Source organism: Macrotis lagotis, chromosome 1, assembly GCF_037893015.1.
Source record: "Macrotis lagotis isolate mMagLag1 chromosome 1, bilby.v1.9.chrom.fasta, whole genome shotgun sequence".
In the NCBI taxonomy this organism is placed as follows: Eukaryota; Metazoa; Chordata; class Mammalia; order Peramelemorphia; family Peramelidae; genus Macrotis; species Macrotis lagotis.
Window position 1 is genome coordinate 506,087,080 of NC_133658.1, and position 8,211 is coordinate 506,095,290.

General features: G+C 39.3%; 1 pseudogene; it reads left to right on the forward strand.

The window, feature by feature from the left end:
• The first annotated feature begins 5,853 nt into the window (after nt 1-5,853).
• Nucleotides 5,854-6,794, forward strand: LOC141520721 (solute carrier family 25 member 16 pseudogene; annotated as a pseudogene).
• Nucleotides 6,795-8,211: the final 1,417 nt, after the last annotated feature.

Sequence of the window (8,211 nt, forward strand, 5' to 3'; positions counted from 1 at the left end):
TGCCTTTTCTATTCATGTTCTTTCTGAGCATAGCTGGCCATTGAACCTGAGAAGGACATGTTCAACCTTGGTGGCAACCCAGCAAGTTTGAGAGACCAGAGTTCCTAGGTCTCAGGGAGTTCTGTGTAATATAATAGCATATAATCTCTACTGGATGATATGGCGCCAACAAGAAGATGAGCTCACTCACAAAGTCTCAGAAGATACAGCCCTGGAAGAAATTGTTTGTTTGAACAGTTAAGAAATGAAATAACATATAAAATGCTAATTCAGCAATCCTGCATACTACTTCCTGTCTCATTTTGTCCCCTGAAGTCCATCACTTCTCTTTATAAACTGGATAACATGGTTCATCATCAGACCTCTAGAATCATGACTGGTCATTGTATTTGTAATGATTGATCTCTGGTCTTATGTTTTCAGAGCTTGGGGGACTATATCAGATTTAATATTTACCTCTCTAAGCTAGAAAATTCTTGCATCTAAATATAATAATAGTAAATATTTTTATTCAGTTAGACATACCTAAAATTATTGTACAGTATTAATATATTTTCTTTGATATTCCTTAGAAATTTTGAATGAAATTTCTCCTCCAGTTGGGTTTCATATTAATAAACAGAAATAGCCACAATTTATATGGATTTATTTTGTAGTGTACAATTTTTCTGAATTTATTAATTGATTTGATTAAATTTGGCTGATTCTTTATAGTTCTCTAGAAAGACTATCCTAGAGAGGCAGAGCCAAGATGGTGACAAGAAGGGATCGAGTCTTAGGAGCTCTCTGATAAAACTCATAAGCTAAGCACTCTAACTACACTTTCGAGAGACCGAACCCACAAAGGGACCCAGTGAGGCAGTTCTCCTACTCAAGGTAACCTGGAAAAGATTAGAAAGGCTCTGTTCCCCGGGGTCAGAGGGGCAGCCCACTGGAGGGGTGGCCCGCCAGAGCGAAAGAACTTCAGCCTCCTGGAGGCAGTCCCAGGGTGCTGGGAGCCATGGCTCACAGCAGCTGGGGAGTCTCCTGAGCTGCACCCCGAGGAGCACCAAGCACAAAGTGGGGGAACAGTGGGGGCCCTCTGCCAGAGCAAGCACATAGAGCCCAGCCCTCAGGGCACACAGCAAGCAACTTGGTCTTTCTGCAGCACAGATAGGGAAACAGAAGCAGGCTGAGCTGGTAAACAGGAGCCCCCAGGGCATGAGCCCATTGAGCTGAAGGAGGGGAGTGAAGAGAGATTGCAGAGCTCTGTCCTCTGCCTCTGGAACAGGACTCTGGGGCTCTGATCACATTCAGATCCTGATCACAGTCTAGGCCCCCCCATAGAACAGCAGGGCCCCCCCCACCTCAGCCCCATGGCAGAGGGGGATGCTTATAGTCATTCACAGACCAGGAGGGAGGACAGAGCCTCACACTCTGAAATCCTTCTGGGAGTGTCCCAAAAGCTCAGGAAGCACCCCAAAACCAGTCCCAGGCTGGGAAAATGAGCAAGCAGAGAAACAAAAGGAAGACTATTAAGAAATATTTTGCAAGTGAGCCCAAGAAGGATCAAAATACTCAGTCTGAAGATGAGGAAGCACAAGCTCCTGCATCCAAAGACTCCAAGAAAAACAGAAACTGGGCTCAGGCTATGACAGAGCCCAAAAAAGACTTTGAAAATCAAATGAGGGAGTTGGAAGAAAAACTGGGAAAAGAAAGGAGAGAGATGCAGGAAAAACATGAAAATGAAGTCAGCAGCTTAGTCAAGGAAATCCAAAAAAATGCTGAAGAAAATAGCATGCTAAAAAACAGCTTAGGTCAAATGGATAAAACAGTTCAAAAAGTTATTGAGGAGAAGAATGCTTTAAAAAGCAAAATTGGCCAGATGGAAAAAGAGATAAGAAAACTCTCTGAGGAGAACAAATCCTTCAGACAATGAATAGAATTCAGGGAGATTGATGAATTTACCAGAAATCAGGAATCAATACTTCAAAACCAAAAAAATGAAAAATTAGAAGAAAATGTGAAATATCTCATTGAAAAAACAACTGATATGGAAAACAGACTTAGGAAAGATAATTTAATAATTATTGGAATACCTGAAAGGGGATCAGGAAAAGAGCCTTGACATCATTTTCAAAGAATTACTACAGGAAAATTGCCCTGATATTCTAGAAGCAGAGGGCAAAATAGAAATGGAGAGAATCCACCGATCCCCCCAAGAAAGAGATCCCAAAAAACCAACCCCTAGGAATATTATAACAAAGTTCCAGAACTCCCCAGCCAAAGAGAAAATATTACAAGCAGCCAGAAGGACACAGTTCAAATATCATGGAGCTGCAGTCAGGATCACACAGGACTTAGTAGCACCTACATTGGAAGCTCATAGGGCTTGGAATACAATATACCGGAAGGCAAAAGAGCTTAGAATGCAGCTGAGAATGAACTACCCAGCAAGGTTGAATGTCCTCTTCCAGGAAAAAAGATGGACTTTCAATGAAGCAGGGGAATTTCAAATGTTCCTTTTGGAATGGCCAGAGCTGAACAGAAGGTTTAATTTAGGAGAGGGGGGAAATATGAGGGACTTAATGAGGATGAACTGCATGTATTCCTGCATAGAAAAATGACACTGATAATACTCATATGAACCTTCTCAGTTAATAGATCAGGTAGAGGGAGCTTTTATAGTTGAAGCACAGGAGAAAGCTGAATTTGAAGATAAAATATGGTGTCAAAATTGAGTCAATAGAAAAAAAGGGAAATGGAATGGGAGAAAGAAAAAGGAGAGGGGGAATAGTCCAAGATAGTTCACATAATAAGATTTTTTTTATTACAATGAGCTATTGCAATGATATGGAAGGGGGAAGGCAAGGGGGAATGAGGGAACCTTTGCTCTCATCAGAGATGGTAAGGAGAGGAAACAGCATATATACTCAATGGGGTATAGACATCTGGAGTAAGAAGGAGGGGGGGGAGCAGGGGGAAGGGGTGGGGATGTGAATAAAGGAGCAGAGGATGGACCATGGGGGGAGAGTGGTTAGATATAATACATTTTCTTTTTTACTTCTTGCAAGGGGCTGGGATTGGAAGGCCTGCCCAGTACCATAGGGCCAGGTGGATTCTGGGCCTAAGGGGTAGTATGGGGGCTCAGGGCTTCTTGGCCCCAGGACCAGGGATCTGTCTGCTGTGCCACTCAGTGACCCTACAGCAGAGTCAGAATGAAAGAAGAGAGAAAATATAGTACATGGTAGTGGAGAAATAAGAAAGGAGGGAGTAGCGATCAGCAATGGAAACATTGGAAAAATATGGAAGTAACTTTTGTGATGGACTTCTCATAAAGAATGTGATCCACCCATGACAGAGTTGTTGGTGTTGGAACAAAGACTGAAGCACATTTTTTGTTATTATTATTTGGGGGAGGGTGCAGGGAAAGTGGGGCTGGGTGGCCTGCCTGGGGCCACATAGCAGGGTGATCTTTGGGTGTCTGGGGCCGGATTTGGACCCAGGTGCTCCTGGCTCAAGGGCCAATGCTCTGTCTGCCACCCAGCCACCCCTACTATTATTAGTATTTTATTTTATTTTGTGTCTTTTTTTCCCTTCTTTTTGGTTTTTTGCAGGGCAGTGGGGATTGGGTGGCTTGCATGTCACATGGCTGAGTAATTGTTGGGTTTACGAGGCTGGATGTGGGCTCGGGTGCTCGTGGCTCTAGGGCTGGTGCTTTGTCCATTGCGCCACCTGGCCATACCTACAATTATTACTATTATTTTTTTAATTTTAATTTTTTTCCCTCCAAGCAAGTCTATATTCATGGGGGAGGGGTATTTTGTTTACTTGTAAACACGAATATTTTACTTGTAAACAAGAATATTTTATTAATGTAAAAAAACATTTGTACAAAATGAAAATAAAAATAAATTTAAAATATAAAAAAAGAAAGACTATCCTATGTCCTACAAAAAGTGACCATTCTTTTTCCTCTTTACATATGTATATGTGCTCTATTTTTTCTTGACCTATTATTATAGCTAGTATACCTGTCACTAAGTTCAATAGTTGTAATGATAATGGACATCTTTATTTTACCTTATCTTCCTAATATTATTTTTTGCTTTTAGACTCTATTTACCACACTAAGGAAAAGTCTATTTATTTCTATAATTTTTAGGATTTTAGGATTTTAAATAGAAATATTTAGGATTTTAAATAGAAAAAGAGTGCTGGATTTTGTGAAATGTTTTCAGTAATTATTAACATGGTCTGTTAATATTATAAATTTCAGGGGTGGCCAGGTGGCACAGTGGATGGAGCACTGTTCCCAGCCCTGGAGTCAGGCATACCTGAGTTTAAATCCAGCCTCAGACACTTAATAATTACCTAGCTGTGTGGCCTTGGGCAAGCCATTTAACCCCATTGCCTTACAAAAAAACAACAAAAAAAAGATTATAAATTTCATTATGCTAAACCAACTACATCCTTAGAATAAGTGAAACTGGTTATAGTATATAACCTTTAAAATATCTTGTTGTAACTTCTTCATTACTGTTTTAGTAAACATTTTTTGCTTCAAAATGGAATTAGGGATGTTGGGCTATGGTTCTCTTTCTCTGGATTATTATTTCTTCCCAGTATAGGCATCATGGCCACATTTGTACTGAAGAAGTTTGGTACGATCTCATGTTTTTCCTATTTTTTGTAAACAGTGTATATGATATTTGAATATTTCATTGGATGCTTGATAGACTTCACTAGAAAATCCATCTATTCTTGGACATTTTTCTTTAAAAGTTCCTTTATGAGTTTTGGCACAAACAAAACCAATGTGGTTAAAACGAAAACAGAAACATGTAAATAAGAAAAATATTTGTAAGTTTCAGCATCATAGGTCTCATTTCTAAAAATATATAAGGAACTGATTTAAACTTACAAGAATAAGAACCACTATGGCATATAAATATGATAAAAGGGATGGTTTCAGAGAAACTTGAGACAAATTGCACAAACTAATGTAGAACAAAATAAACAGAACCAGGGAAACAATGTACACAATAATAGTACCATAAAGAAAATCAACTGAAAGTTTTAATGCTTTGGTCAGCACAATGACCAACAAGCTAACTAATAGAGGTAATGGACTTGAAGTGTAGATTGAGACACATATTTTTGGATATGGTCCATGTAGAATAACTTGGTCAATTTCTTTTATTTGAACTTGGGCTATTTAAATAATCTATATGTTGACCTGTTAATCTGATATATTTATAGGGGCAGTTAGGTGGCCCAGTAAATAGACAAAACAGTGGCCCTGGAGTCAAGAGGGCCTGAGTTCAAATTCAGCCTCAGACACTTTATAATTACCTAGCTCTGTGACCTTGGGCAGCTCACTAAACTCCATTGCCTTGCCCCCAAAACTAAACAAAACGAAAATCTGCTATGTTTATAAAGATTCATTTGGTTGGAGTAGCCAGGTGGCTCAGTGAATAGAGCACTGGCCCTGGAGTCAGGAGGAACTGAGTTCAAATGTGATTTCAGACACTTAATAATTACCTAGCTGTGTGAACTTTAGCAAGTCACTTAACCCCATTACCTTGCAATAAACTTGAAAAAAAAGGTTCATTCAAGTTATTAATTTTTGCAAGCATACATATGAGAAATATAATTTATAAGAATTTCCTTGGGCACGTCATCACCCCGTGCCGCCGCTGGCGCCCATGGCCGCGCCGCCTCGCAGCTCCGGGGCTGCCTTGCCGCGGGCCTCATGCCCGGGCCGCGGGTGCCACCGCCTCTCTGACTGCGCCCCGGCAGCGCGGGCCGCCCCATGGCCGCGGGGGGAGCCGGGGGCCCGAGCCCGCCGCCGGCGACGCCAGCCCGCAGGGACCTGTACTGGCTGCACTCCTTCGTGGCAGGAGGTGTTGCAGGATGTTGTGCCAAAACCACCATTGCACCTTTGGATCGAGTGAAGATACTATTACAGGCACATAATCACCATTACAAACATTTAGGAGTCTTTTCTGCATTGTGTGCAGTCCCCAAAAAGGAAGGCTATCTTGGATTATATAAAGGAAACGGAGCAATGATGATTAGAATCTTTCCATATGGTGCAATTCAGTTTATGTCCTTTGATCATTATAAAAAGTTAATTACCACAAAACTTGGAATTTCTGGACACATACGACACATACACCCGCTAATGGCTGGCTCCATGGCAGGTATGACAGCAGTTATCTGTACTTATCCACTTGACATGGTCAGAGTTCGCTTGGCCTTCCAGGTGAAAGGAGAACACACATACACAGGAATTGTTCAAGTATTCAAAACAATTTATGCAAAGGAGGGCGGCTTTCGGGGGTTTTACAGAGGATTGATGCCTACCATTATAGGAATGGCTCCCTATGCAGGAGTTTCATTTTTTACTTTTGGTACCTTAAAGAGTGTTGGTCTCTACCACGCTCCAACTCTGCTTGGAAGACCTTCATAAGATAATCCTAATGTCTTAGTTTTGAAAACTCATATAAACTTGCTTTGTGGTGGTGTCGCTGGAGCAATAGCACAGACAATATCTTATCCACTTGATGTAATCCGTCATCGAATGCAACTAGGGACTGTTCTCCCAGATTCTGAAAAGTGCCTTACAATGTTGAAGACACTGAAGTACGTCTACAGAAACCATGGAATTCGTGGAGGACTCTATCGGGGCCTGTCTCTTAACTACATTCGCTGTGTTCCCTCCCAGGCTGTGGCATTCACAACCTATGAGCTCGTGAAGCAGTTTTTGCACTTCAACTGAAGTCACATTTTTCCCTTTAGAAACTGTCCAGGGATCGATACATGTATATCTGTTATATAAATATATATATAATGTTTTACTTTACTATTAGCATTGTCTGGGAAGGAGTTGTGTGGATTAAGTGGAAAATTACATTGTCACTGCAAGTCCTGGCATTGGACTACTTGATTTTTTTTTTAAAGCCAGAAACCAGAAGTGCTTCCTGTTGTTTTTTGATGCCATAATTTGTGGTTTTCTGATCAGAAACACCTCTTTAAGCCAATTCTGGAAGTTTTATTAAGTTAATCAGTTTCATTAAAATAACTGAAAGGTCTGAGAAACTGCTGATTCATTGGTGTCCATTATAGGTTTTCCAAGATTTACTCTTAACTTTATCATGTTCTTCCGAGCATTTTTTAATAATTGTGGCAAGAAAACATCCCAGCCTTATTCAGGACTTAATGAAAAACTATGCTGGATTTTAAAATGAACTATGTTCATTTTGTTTTATAAATTAAATTTAATAGTTTGTGATTAGTATAAGAAGAATGTATATTGAAATTTTATCTTGCCCAGTTGGGTAAGTGTACTGTTCAAGCCAGCACTAAAAGGGTGACATTTTGTGGATGGTGATGATTGGTTTCTTGTCAAAATGAATACAATATACCATGGGACTAAAATGTTATTTTATAATAAAATTATAAATGTGACATAAAAGTAATAACATGATTCAGAAACTAAGTGAGCTTACTTGCAGTTATTCTCATTTTTAAAAAGTTCTCTGATATTATGGGATATTTTATATAATTTTTATAAAAGACAGCCTATCCCCAAAAGGCAATTAGAAAAAAATGTGATTAACCTTACTGATCTCAAAAAACTGACCAGCCCTGAGAGATTTTATTTGTGGGAGTGGGTGGTTTATGTTGTTATAGGTACAATGAAAACATCCCCATTATTGGATCAAAGGGTATTTACTGTACTTACATATACATTAGAATGATATGTGCATTAATATAATACTGTATCAAAATGTTCTTCCATGAGAGAGACTCTTCTGTCATGTACATTTACATAATGGAGATATTGAATATAATTCCTAGTGATCTCCTGTTATTTAAAATTAAGCAATTTTTGAAAATGCCAGAATTCATTCTTTGTAAGCCACTTATTTTAGTGTCATTCTTATTTATTGTTGTAAATATGACTTTAGAGGACATGATATATAAAATCATTGCCAAGAAGTGAGTCATTAGAAAATTAGTTGAAATCATTGTGTGCTTCCATTTTTGTTTTTGTTTAAGAGAATAAGCAGTTCTGTATGGCCTTTGGAAATTAATGAGTTTTTGGGAAAAACTGGATGAACTGGGTCTATTTTGTTTTGACGTCTTCATCAGATAAATATTTGTTTGATTTATAAACCCTATCAGTTGATGGAGCTGCATGTGTTCCTAGAACTGTGTATAGTT